Raw genomic sequence first — 12,618 nt, 5'->3', positions numbered from 1 at the left:
GAAGGACCTTGGCAGACATAGTACAGCACAAGACTGGGATGTGATTGTTTAAGCTGACCTTGCTTTCGATTGTTCTGGCCGGTTGGTACATACACAGGAAGACTCCGATTGCGTATGGTACCAACCATGTGCGTAATTTGTTTGCTAGAGCTAAGATGTATGTAAATGTCTTAACCTATCCAGGCATTAGACTTCAGCATCCCCAGTATAGAAGTTAGTCTTCAGCGTGAATATGTTGGTGGACCACGCTTACAACCCACTGGTACTTTGATCACTAAGACGTTCCCACAATAGGTATTTAATAAAATACTTCCACTCCAATATTTTCTGTTATGTTTATACTCACGGGATTGTATGTTAACACAGCTTTGTATGCATTTCCCTATATTTGTGGCAGTTTAATTATATTGTGGCTGAAAAGTGTCCTGTCCTAAAATAGTGTATTCAGTTTTATAAAACAATATAAACTGTTTCAACAAAAAAAGCTAGTAGCGAACATATATCTTTTGCCCTCCTTGAGATGGGTGCTATCACTGTGGCATCCACTGTATAGAAAACAGCTGTGGTACCACAGCACATTGCTCCAGTTACCCCTGAGTGGAAAGCATGCTTCCCCTCGGCAGTCTTAACACTTACTGCCCCTCCCTCGCATCCACCTTAATGAGGTGTGTGGCCCTGTTTGACGGAGAATGTAGAGAGTACACATCTTACTCCAGTATTGGAACTTTCATAGATTCACATGCTTGAATCATTCCCCGTTGTTGAGTTGGGAGCCCCCGGTATATTTAACCAAGTAGTATTAATATAGGTTTAAACCTAAAGGCCCTTAGGCCTCTCAGTTTGACACTTGATCAGAGTCATTTCAAGAAAAAGGACCAAACTTCAAGGTCCACCAATCAGGAGACACCTCCCTTTAGAACCTTCCTGAGAGAAGCTCCAGCATCTCAAATTTTCCACTGCACGTCGTGTTAGGGAGTCTCCTCAGAGCTCTGCTCTATTCTTCACATCTTTTGGAATAGCTTCGAGGTTATACTCTTCAAAACATGTTCTGACTGATTGTGGGTAAGGCCTACAACATGTCTGACAAGGAAAAGAAAGGTTGGTTCAGATCCTGCAAGACCTGTGGGAAAACATAGATTACACTCTGAAGACCTTAATCAGGACGGCATAAAGTGCCATTACCCAGACCATTCTGCCTAGGACTGCAAAGTATGTTGCACCTTCTCTTCTAAGAATCTGAACGATAGAGGGCAGATTATTAATATGGCTGCAGAAACTTAAATCTAGAGACAACCCAGTCTCTGATTCAGACAGCGACGATTCCTCTACATCTTCCAGAAAGTCATCTAAGAGACCTAGATCTCATTCAAGGTCTTCCTCAGAGCAGCCAAGAAAGGCCCACAAAAAGACCACCTCAGGGTCTTACAAAGGCCTCAGCCCTTCATCACCTCCCGAATTCTCCATAAGAGGGGAAAGAGGACATGTCCGCAGTTCTGAAAGGCCTAGAAAATTATCTTCTGTGCCTCCATTAAAGTCTGCTGAACCTTTTGAAAGGCCTTCTTCTGCTCATATGGTTGACAGACCATTGGCAAAAACTATACCGTGGACGACAGCCTCATCGTCGACGACATCGATAAGTGCCATTTCACCGCCGACTACGGTTCCTACATTAATACTGTTGACGGCCGCACTGACGATGACTACATCTTCGACGACAATTCTTACACTGTCGACGAGGACAAAGTTGACGGCATCATCGCTGACGAAGGCCTACACATCGTCGATGACAGTGACCACGGTCTCCTCATTGCCGTCTTCATCGTCCATCAACGGTAGCTCCCACCTTGAAGCTGTTGACGTTTCAAATTTCCATGCGGACAACTTCGATGACTACACCTTCGGCGAGCTTGTGTACGACTCCGTCAACGAGCTCGTCAGCAACACTGTTGACGAAGTAAAAAAATCCACAGAAGTCAGGAAACAGCAAGAAATACTACAGAGTATACTTCTCCTAGTAAGATAACACGTCTAATTCCAGTACATCTTTTGGAGGGTGATGACGACTCGGATGATGAGGGACCATTTGGGACAGCACACAGACCCTCACAGTTGAATGTAAAGTATCAGGATGACTATGAGGAGTATGGTGAAACTTATGATCCACAATACTACGCAGGTGATCAGCCATATCAGGAGGATGGGTATATGCCAACCTCATTACTATCTGACCTCAGAGCGATGCTAGCCAACTACAGTAGGCACTTTCCTCCTACAGAACAGGTACAACCTCCTTCATCGCCTGGTTCATGGGTAACCACCCCACGTCAGAGGCCAACCACTCTACCACTAGCGAATGTGGCCACAGCAAATATGACCATACCACATGCCATTGACATTTCGAAGGGAAAACAAGAGGAAGGTGAGCTCCTCAACAACCATTCTGAGTGGGATGAATATATTATTCCAACTCATCCTTCTCATCCAAAAGTAGATTCACCTCCAGATGACATCGGAGGATTCCATAATCTTTTAGAAAGAGCAAGCTAAGCGTTTTGCACTTCCAATGTCATCCAAGCAAACTGATTGCTTTCTATATGATTTTAAATAACCATTCCAGAAGTCAGTACGCTCCATACCACTGGTCAGTTACATGTGGGAGGGAGGTTTTGAAGGCTATTCAAACCCCTGCTACAGTCATAGCAGTACTTCCTCGCTTGGATAAGAAGTACAAAGCACCGAAAGATGCCCCAGCATGCTAGACTGGTCACCCCCATCCAGATTCGGTGGTAAAAAAAGCAGCACAGAGAAAATCCAAAAATCCCTCTACTCCAATCTCCGCACCTCTTGACAAAGAGGGCAAACAATTAGACAACATGGGTAAGAGGTTTTCATCAATGTCTAGTCTCACTGTAAGAGCAGCTAACTCCCTGGCAGTGTTAGCCAGATATGATAGACAATTATGAGCAGACATCGCCCCATATCTTGATCAGTTGCCGGAGGACATTAAATCGGAAGCTAAAAAGACATTGCATGAGGGAGAACGCACATCAGCAGAGATAATAGATTGTTCAATGGACATAGCCAATACTGCGTTTCGTCAACTTGCAGGTTCAGCTGTCCTACGATGGCAAGGTTGGTTAAAAGCCACATCAAGTGCAGATTAAGATTGTAGATATTGCTACTGATGGTCAAGCACTGTTTGGCAAGCATATTGACAAGGCATTGCAGTCAATTAAATCCGACACAGCAGGATCTGTGGGGACACTCCAGTTTCAGAGGCCTTCCTTTCGAGCCACAAGAGGGCGTGGAATGCCTTCATATAGGGGAGGCTACCAGCAATTCACATATCCAGCGTTTCCTTCCTCCTCTCAGCAATGTCATCAACATTACACCCAAAGACAGCCGCCACAAGCGGCATATAGCAGGTCTGCCTCCAGGGGACGGTCAGCTCGTCCAACTAAAGACTCTGCTCGCAGAGCATGATGTCTCCAAGGCTCAGGCTTCCCCCAACTATTCCACCGCCAATTCTAGGCAGAAAGATATCTTCGATTTTTCCAGCAATGGCAAACCTCAACATCGGACAAGTGGGTTTTACAGCTGATAAAGTTTGGACACACACTTGAGTTTGTCCAAATGCCTCCACCCAGTCCTCCTCGCAGAACTTCCATGAAGTATCCAGAACAACTCAAGAGAGAGATCAACATAATGCTCCTCAACGGCGCAATAGAAAGGGTGCCTCCATCACAGCGAGGAAAAGCTTTTTACTCCTCATTTGCAGAAAATGGAAGGACTGGAGACCGATCCTCGATCTCAGAGAATTAAACACCTACTTGAGAAAACAGTCTTTCCCCATGATCATCCTGCAGGACGTCCTTCTGTGGTTGACTTCCTCTACCCTAGACCTTCTTCCACATCCCCATTCACCCAGCCCACAGACTGTACCTGAGATATATAGTAGCCGGAAGCCATTTTCAATTTTGAGTTCTTCCATTTGGCCTAAAGTCAGGTCCCAGAATATTCACAAACTGCCTAGCTCCTATTGCAGCCTTTCTCAGGAGGCGAAAACATCAAGTATTCCCATACTTAGACGACTGGCTGAGAGAAGCAGACACCTATTCTGCAGCACGCAGGTCAACAAGAAAGTGCGTTGCCTTGCTCAGCAGCTTAGGCCTGACTATCAACTGGGAGAAATCCAAAACTCCACTATCACGCACGATCAGTTTTCTAGGGGCAAAACTGGACACTCAATCCACCATGGCCTGCCCCACTGTGGAAAGACAACAGAAACTGCGATCTCTAGCAAAATCTATACAAAGAAAAGAATACATTTCAGTACGCCTGTACAAGTCCATATTGGGGATGATATCCTCATGCATACCTCTAGTTCCTCTCTACAGACTCGAAATGTGCCCCCTGCAGGAGCAGATTCATCTGCAATGTCTCCAGATTTCAGTAAGCTTTGAAGATCAGATAAAAATTACTCCAGCAATCACCAAGGCTCTGATGTGGTGGTCTCAGGAACATCATCTTTCTATCTGTCTATCTTTTCTTCATCGCCCAGCACCGTGGACAATCACCACAGATGCCTCTCAAGGGTAGGGGAGAGGTTTTACAAGACCTAGAGTTAAGTTGCAAGTGCCCACTGGAATTGCAAACAATGCACATCAATCTGCTAGAGCTCAGAGCGGTCTGTCTAGCTTTACAGGCTTTTCTCCCAAAAATTGCCGGGTCAGAAGTGGTAATAAGAACAGACAGCACCACTACAATGCATTTCCTCAACAAACAGGGAGGCACAAGATCTCTTTCTCTCTCCAGGAAAGCTAAGGAGATTTGGAACTGAGCTTTACAGCATGGCATCCTCCTCACAGCACTTCACCTTCCAGGCATCCAGAACAGGATAGCAGACACGCTCAGCAGGCAAATATCAATATGTCACGAATGGGAACTGGACCAGTCCACGGTCAACCACATTTTTTCTCAGTGGGGAACACCCAACCTCTTCGCCAGCCGGTCGAATGCCATATGCCAATACTTCGCAAGCTGGCATCACCAGAAGGGATCATGGGGGGAATATGTTTTCCATAGCACGGTCAGGAATCTTTCCATATGTTTTTCCGCCAATTTCCTTGGTCCCAAGAGTCCTAACAAAGATGGAGAGAACCATGCACGCTAATATTAGTAGCCCCGTACTGGTGTTGTCAACATTGGTTCACGGAGCTTCTTCTCCTGTCAGTAAAGCCTCACATCCCACTAAGAATATCTCTGCATCTGCTAACAATGAAAAATAAAAAAATCTTACATCCGAATCCTCAATCAATGCGGTTATCGGCGTGGCTCCTAAGCACCGTGAGTTTGCACATCTAAACATTCTGCAGGAGTGCAGAGATATTCCGTCCAAAGTCAGAGCAAATAGCAACAACAAGACTTACTCATGTAAGTGGAAAAGCTTTTGTTTTGTGGTGTCATCAGCAGCAAATTCATCCTCTTCCTTCATCACCGGAACAGATATTACCTTATTTGCTACATTTAGCGCACTCTGGGCTTGCGCATTCCTCCTTAAAGGTTCACCTGGCTGCGATTGCGTCTTATAGACGCTTGGACTCTTCACCTTCGTTATGTCCTCTACGTTGATTAAACAATTTCTGAAATGGCTTTTCAGAGTGTTTTCACCATTCAGACCTGCTCCTCCCTCCTGGAATTTAAATATTGTTCTCGCGTAACTTATGAAGCAGCCATTTGAGCCAATCCATAGAGCTTCTACGAAATTCCTTTCCTGGAAAGTCGCCCTCCTTATTGCCCAGACATCAACCAGGCGAGTCAGTGAGAAACAAGCACTTTCCATACAGGATCCGTTTTTACAGATTAGAAAGGATAGAATAATCTTGCACACTAATCTGCGTTACATTCCAAAGGTCCTTTCGGATTTTCATTTGAATGAGCCCTTCGTTTTCAGGACATTCTTTCCAAATCCTACAACTCCAGCGGAGAAAGCATTACACACTTTAGACATTAAAAGATGTATTAAATTCTATTTAGACAGGACTAGACCATTTCGCAAAACCAACCAACTGTTTTTGGCTTTCAGCGCACCCAGACTGGGTGAACCGGTCTCTAAATAGAGCATTGCTAGATGGATTGCTTCAGCAATTCAATTTTGCCATCAGGCGGCGGGCAAGCCACTGCAAACATCTGTCCATGCACACTCAACAAGGGCAGTTTCCTCTTCAGCAGCGCTGTTTGCAAGTGTACTGCTTCAAGACATTTGTAGAGCAGCAACTTGGAAGAGCTGCCATGGGTTTACTAGACATTATTGCTTGGAAGCATTATCTCAAGGAGAGGTAGCAGGTGGGAAAAGCAGTCCTCAGGAATCTTTTCTAGCGAAGGTGAGCTACATCTTTCATCCTATCCTGATTTCAGGTATGCACATTGCCTATAACAAAGACGTTTAAAAAGGAATGCTAAATTCTCATTACAGTGTTGCCTATAAGGTTTTGATTTTTTTTTCTATTTATAGGTGTATTTTGACATGCTATTAATGTATGTATCGAACAAGATAGATGTGTAATGCAATGTGCATCAATACTGCTTGCTACTCTGATTCAAGCATGTGAACCTATGAAAGTTCCAATGTGGAAGAAAGAAAATTAGTTACTTACCTATAACTTTAGTTCTCCAGTACTGGAATCTGTCATAGATTCGCATGCGACCCGCCCACCTCCCCGGAGAAGCTCACCTTCCTCTATCTTTTCTCTTTTATATCTCATACGTACTGTGCTTAGAAAATCTGAGGTGCTGGATCTTCTCTCAGGAAGGTTCTAAAGAGTGGTGTCGCCTGATTGGTGGACTCTGAAGTTTGGTCCTTTTTCTTAAAATGACTCTGATAGAGTGTTAAACTGAGAGGCCTAAGGGCCTTTAAGCTTAACCTATGTTAACACTACTTGGTTAAATATACCGGGGGCCCCCATCTCGACGACGGGGAATGATTCAAGCGTGTGAATCCATGAAAGATTCCAATACCGGAAAACTAAAGTTACGGGTAAGTAACTCATTTTCTTCCATAAATACTCTAGTTTCTTCCATGTTGATGCTTACTTTTGGTAGTCAACCTTTAAAAAGTTCAGATATTGATATTTCCTATTTGTTCACTACGGCATGTATTCCATGCCAGTAAATCCAAGGTTCCACGGTGACAATTAGTGATTTTAACCATGCTTGTCCAGGATAGATGTCGTATATAGATGGAACATATCCCCCACCACACCCTGCATTCAGAATGATGCCTTACTCCAGTATTAGAAGTTTCATAGATTCACATCCTTGAATACTTCCCCCGTCATCGAGATGGGAGTCCCCAGTGGAATATAAAACCAAGTCTGAAGATGTATACACACAATACATGAAGTAGGCCTCAATACAATAACCGATCCTAGTCATTTTGTAAAATAGACCCAAACTCAAACTTAAACAAATCCGATTGTCTCACCCCTCTAGAAGCTCCTGTGAGGAGCTACCTTCCCTCAGATTTTCCACCGCAAGTTGTGCTGAGGAGTCTCCTTTGATCTCTGCTCAAAACTTTCTGTCAGAAGACCTGTTTCTACAGCTTTTGGATATTTCTATCTACTCTAGTGATTCAAACTGGCTGCCATGTCAAAGACGCCAAAGGAAGGCCTTTTCAGATCCTGTGCCTCATGCTTAAAAAGGGAGATTGTGTGTGGAGGATCCACATGAGGAGTGTATTTACTGCCTGTACCCCAGCCACAAGACTAAGGACTGCAAAATCTGCAGGAAGTTTTCTACCAAGACCCTGAAGGACAGGGAGGGTCACTTTCTTTTGTGGCTGCAAAGAGGTAAGACTGGACACTCTGCCTCTGATGAGGACAGTACCTCTTCTTCTATTTTTGCCCCTAAAACACCTCTTAAAAGAAAACAAGAAAGTTCTGAGGGGCAAGAGCCACCTAGGAAAAATACATCAAAGCATGGCTGTCCACAGAAGAAAAGACTGGGTACATAATCCCTCAAAAAAGCAAAGAAAACTGCTTCAGAGCCGGCCACTCCTCCTCCTAAAGTGCTTCACAGGTTTAAGAAGCCTAGCTCTGCACCGTCGACGATGCCATCTTCGACGATACCCTCGTCGATGACCTTTTCATCAGTTACACCGGTGGTGGTAACCATCTCTATGGCAGCTGCTACAGGATTTTCGTCGACGACACCTCCGTTGACAATGATTCCGACGACACCTCAGTCGACGGTCCAACCGTCGTAGGTGACAATGTTTCCAGCAAAGACGGTATCATCGAAGCCCCCGTTGACGACAAGTGGTTTCTTGTCTTCAACACCAGGATTGCTTCCAATGAAAAGACAAAGACCATCTATGTTACTTTTGTGTCAACCTGCGCAACATACTCTGCTTAAAAAGCTCTCTAAAGCTCGCTTAACACCTTCTGTTACATCTCCGAGCAAAGTTTCAAGACTCTTGCCATCCAGGTTTTTAGATGACGACGACGATGATGATGATGATGAGGGCTCAGGTCAAGATACAATGTTTGGAGTAGCTAGAAGTCCTTCGCAGCTACACGTGAAATGCCAGGATTACTCTGACGACGATTCGTATTATGGCCAACAGTACTATGACACAGTACCACAACAGCAGGGAACAGTATCTCTGCCCTCCGGTCTGGTGTCCGAACTCCAGGCTATGCTGGCGGACTACAGAGAACACTTCTACCCTCAACCGAGGAAAGATCCCACGCCAGCAGTTTCTGCTCCAGCTACTCCAGCACCTCTGCCAGCTTTTTCTACGACACCACAAGTTCCTCTTCAGGCTCCGCAGAGTCCTCAGGTCCAGTCCTTTTCTGATGAAGCAGCAGAGGTAGGAGATGTTCTCTCTGACCAGGATGAATGGGATGAGTATGTGCTCCCGGCACCCCCTTCTCCAGAGCCATTAGCAGTCGAATCTCCTCCTGAGGATATTGCCTCTTTCCATAACCTCTTAGAGAAAGCTGCAATGAGGCTTGAGCTGCAGTTGCCATCTACGCAGCAGGACTTTTTTTGTGTGATTTTAAAGAGCCGCACAGAAAATCCGTTAGGGCTATCCCAATCATTGACCATGTCTGGAGTCAGGGGCTAAATATTATGAAAAATCTGGTGACAGTACCAGGGGTGTTACCAAAGCTGGGCAAAAAGTATATGGCAACAGAAGACGCTCCTGCGTGCCTAGTGGGTCACCCTAAACCGGACTCTGTGGTTTTCCAGGCTGCCCAGAGACGCTCCAAGAACCCTTCAGCGCCTTTATCAGCCCCTCCTGATAAGGATGGAAGGCGCCTGGACAATATCGGGAAGAGGTTCTCTTCTATGTCAGCAATTGTGGTCCATGCAGCAAATTTATAGGCACTACTGGGCAAATATGACAGGCAGCTGTGGTCTGACATCTCCCACTCTGTAGAGGACCTTTCAGATACCAACAAGTCAGATGCAAAAAAGATCATTATGTAGGGTCAGCGAACATCTGCAGAAGTAATTGACTGCGGGATTTAGGCTTCTTGGCGGTTCAGCCGTCTTAAGGCGCCAGGGATGGCTCAAAGCCACTATTTTCAGGCCGGATGTCCAAACAAAGATCTTGGATCTCATGTCCGATGGCCAAGACCTGTTCGGCAAGCACATCGACGATGCCCTTCAGGCGATCAAAGCTGATACTGCCAGGTCGTTGGGATCCCTACAGTACAAGTGTACTCCCTTTCGGGGAGCCAGGGGTAGATGCCACTCCTCTTTTCGAGGTGGCTACCTGTCCTTTCGCTATCTAGCGTACTACTCCCAATATCAGTCATCCAGACCCCAGTACCATCAAAGGCATCCTCCGGCGGCAGCATACAGCAGACCAACTCCTAGAGGAAGATAAGAACGACAGTCTTACGGATGCCTCGCGCAGGCAATGACAGCCTCCAGGGGCCGGCTACCACTCCCTCCTTGTCTCGTCACCTACGTCGTTGGAGTCAGATCACAACCGACAAGTGGGTTCTGAACATCATAACTCATGACCATCTACTAGAATTCACTCCCAGGCCTCCCGAAACTCCACCTTCCCGGGAGTGCCAACAACATCTGCATTTTCTCCTCCTAGAGATAGCGAGCATGTTGTCCAAGGGTGCCCTATTTGCAGTGAGGAAGAGGTTTTTACTCTCGATTCTTCCTCATCAGAAAGAAGTCCCATCCGTGGAGACCCATCCTGGATCTGAGGCAGCTAACAAATATCTCAAAAAAGAATCCTTTCGAATGGTAACTTTGAAGGACATACTACACCTTCTCAACAGAGTCGGCTTCATGGCTTCCCTAGATCTTCAGGATGCGTATTTCCACGTTCCCATTCACCCCAAGTACAGGAAATTTCTGAGATTCACAGTAGCCGGCCAGCACTTTCAGTTCAGAGTGCTACCCTTCAGACTCAAATCCGTCCCCTGGATTTTCACAAAGTGCTTAGCCCCAGTGGCTGCATATCTGAGATGTCTCAAGCACCAGGTATTCCCATATCTGGACGATTGGTTACTAAAGGCTCAGAATATCCCTGCTCTACGCCACTCCCTCACGAACACCTTACGTCTTTTCCAGCAACTAGGTCTCACTCTCAACAGACACAAGTCACAGCTTCAATCTACCAGAAGGATAGTGTTTCTGGGTGCTATATTGGACACGACTCTTGTAAAAGCCTTTCCTGCAGAAGAACGCCAACTCAAGCTTTTGGCCTTGGCAAAATCAGTTCGCAGAAAAAAAGTCTTTCAGTTCGGAGGATCAAATCATTACTGGGGATGATGTCCTCCTGTATCAACCTAGTTCCACACTGTCTTTGGATGTGCCCTCTACAGGAAGAGCTCGACAAACAGTGGAAGCTGGCGCAAGGGTCCTTCGGGGGCATCATTCACGCAACGCCAAGGATGGTCCACTCCCTCCAGTGGTGGTCAACGCCTGCAAACATTTCAGCAGCTCTGGAGTTCCTGAATCAAATCCCTCTGTTCACCATGACGACGGATGCTTCAATGGAGGGGTGGGGAGCATGTCTCCAAGATCTGCAAGTCAGTGGCAGATGGCCCAATTCTCATGCAACGCTGCACATCAACCTCCTCGAACTCAGAGCTGTGTACCTTGCACTACAAGCTTTTCTACCAAGAATCCGAGGTTCATCGGTGCTGGTCCGGACGGACAATACGACCACCATGCACTACATAAAAAAGCTAGGCGGAACACGGTCTCGCTTACTTTCCACAGAAGGTCAGCTCATCTGGACCTGGTGCATTCAGAATTCAGTGCACATACGGGCGGAAACATCTCCCGGGAGTCAGCAACACCACAACAGACTCTCTGAGCAGGCTAAGCACATCTTCACAAGAGTGGGAACTGAACCAAACAACGCTGGATGCAGTCTTCCACAGGTGGGGGACACCGAACTTGGACCTCTTTGCGATGCCTCAGAACGCAAAATGCTGGTTTTATGCAAGTTGGCATCCCCAGCCAGGGTTGTGTGGAAATGCCCTTTCGATAGCATGGTCAGGGATTTATGCTTACGCCTTTCCTCCGATACCCCTTCTTCCTCGGGTCATCAGCAAGATCAAATCAGAGCCCTGCCAGATAATTCTAATTGCTCCAGCTTGGCCACGTCAACCGCGGTACACAGAGCTTCTGTTGCTATCCTCGTGTCCTCCCATCAAGTTAGCACCCATTCTGGACCTCTGCTCACCATCAGCCAGGACCAAGTGAGGCATCTGTATCCCAAGCATCTTGGGTTATGTGCATGGCTCCTGAGTTCAATGAATTTGACCATCTAAACATTCCCATGGACTGTCAACTGTTTTAGCTAAAGCTTGTGCAGATAGCACCAATAAGACATATACATTAAAATGAAAGCGGTTTTGTTTATGGTGTTCTGCAAATGGTGTTCATCCGCTTACATCTGCTCCAGAACAGGTTTTACTGTACCTTCTCCAACTGGTGATGTCTGGTCTCGCCCATGCTTACATTAAGGTCCACTTAGCTGCTATCTCCAGATATAGACGACTATCCAAAGGACCATCTCTCTGGTCTCATCGGCTGATAAAGCAGTTTATGAAGGGCTTATTCTGATCCTTTCCTTCAGCCAAACGACCTCCTCCATCTTGGCAACTGAATACAGTCCTAACTCAGTTGATGAAGGAGCCATTCAAACCTATTCATAAATCAGACATTTAGTATCATACCTGGAAGGTAGCGCTCCTATTAGCGTTGACATCTGCTCGCAGAGTAGGCAAGATTCAAGCCTTTACCATCCAAAAGCCTTTCATGAGGTTTACAGACGACAGTCATCCTACGGACAAACCCGAAATTCATCCCAAAGGTGCCAACTGATTTCCACATGAATGAGCCAGTGGTCCTAAGGATTTTCTTTCCACGGCTCCAGACTGGGGCAGAAAGATCGCTGCTTTCTTTGGACGTCAAGCAATGCCTTAAATTTTATTTGCAGCCGACATCCTCAATCAGAAGATCCAGTCAGCTGTTCGTGGCATTTAGTGAGCCCAGGAGAGGGCTTCCTGTTTCTAAACAAACCAACTCCAGATGGATTTCTAGTGCCATAGCCTTTTGCCACCAAAAAGCTGG

The 12,618-nt window shown here is 46.1% G+C and overlaps 1 protein-coding gene across 3 annotated transcripts in view; it reads left to right on the top strand.

Annotated features, from left to right (window-relative positions):
- Positions 1 to 12,618, top strand: part of RNF157 (ring finger protein 157) — a 494,906-nt gene that overhangs the window by 350,548 nt on the left and 131,740 nt on the right. The window lies entirely within an intron of this gene.

The sequence above is a fragment of the Pleurodeles waltl genome, chromosome 7 (genome assembly GCF_031143425.1).
Source record: "Pleurodeles waltl isolate 20211129_DDA chromosome 7, aPleWal1.hap1.20221129, whole genome shotgun sequence".
Lineage (NCBI taxonomy): Eukaryota > Metazoa > Chordata > Amphibia > Caudata > Salamandridae > Pleurodeles > Pleurodeles waltl.
This window is presented reverse-complemented; position numbering and strand designations above follow the sequence as displayed.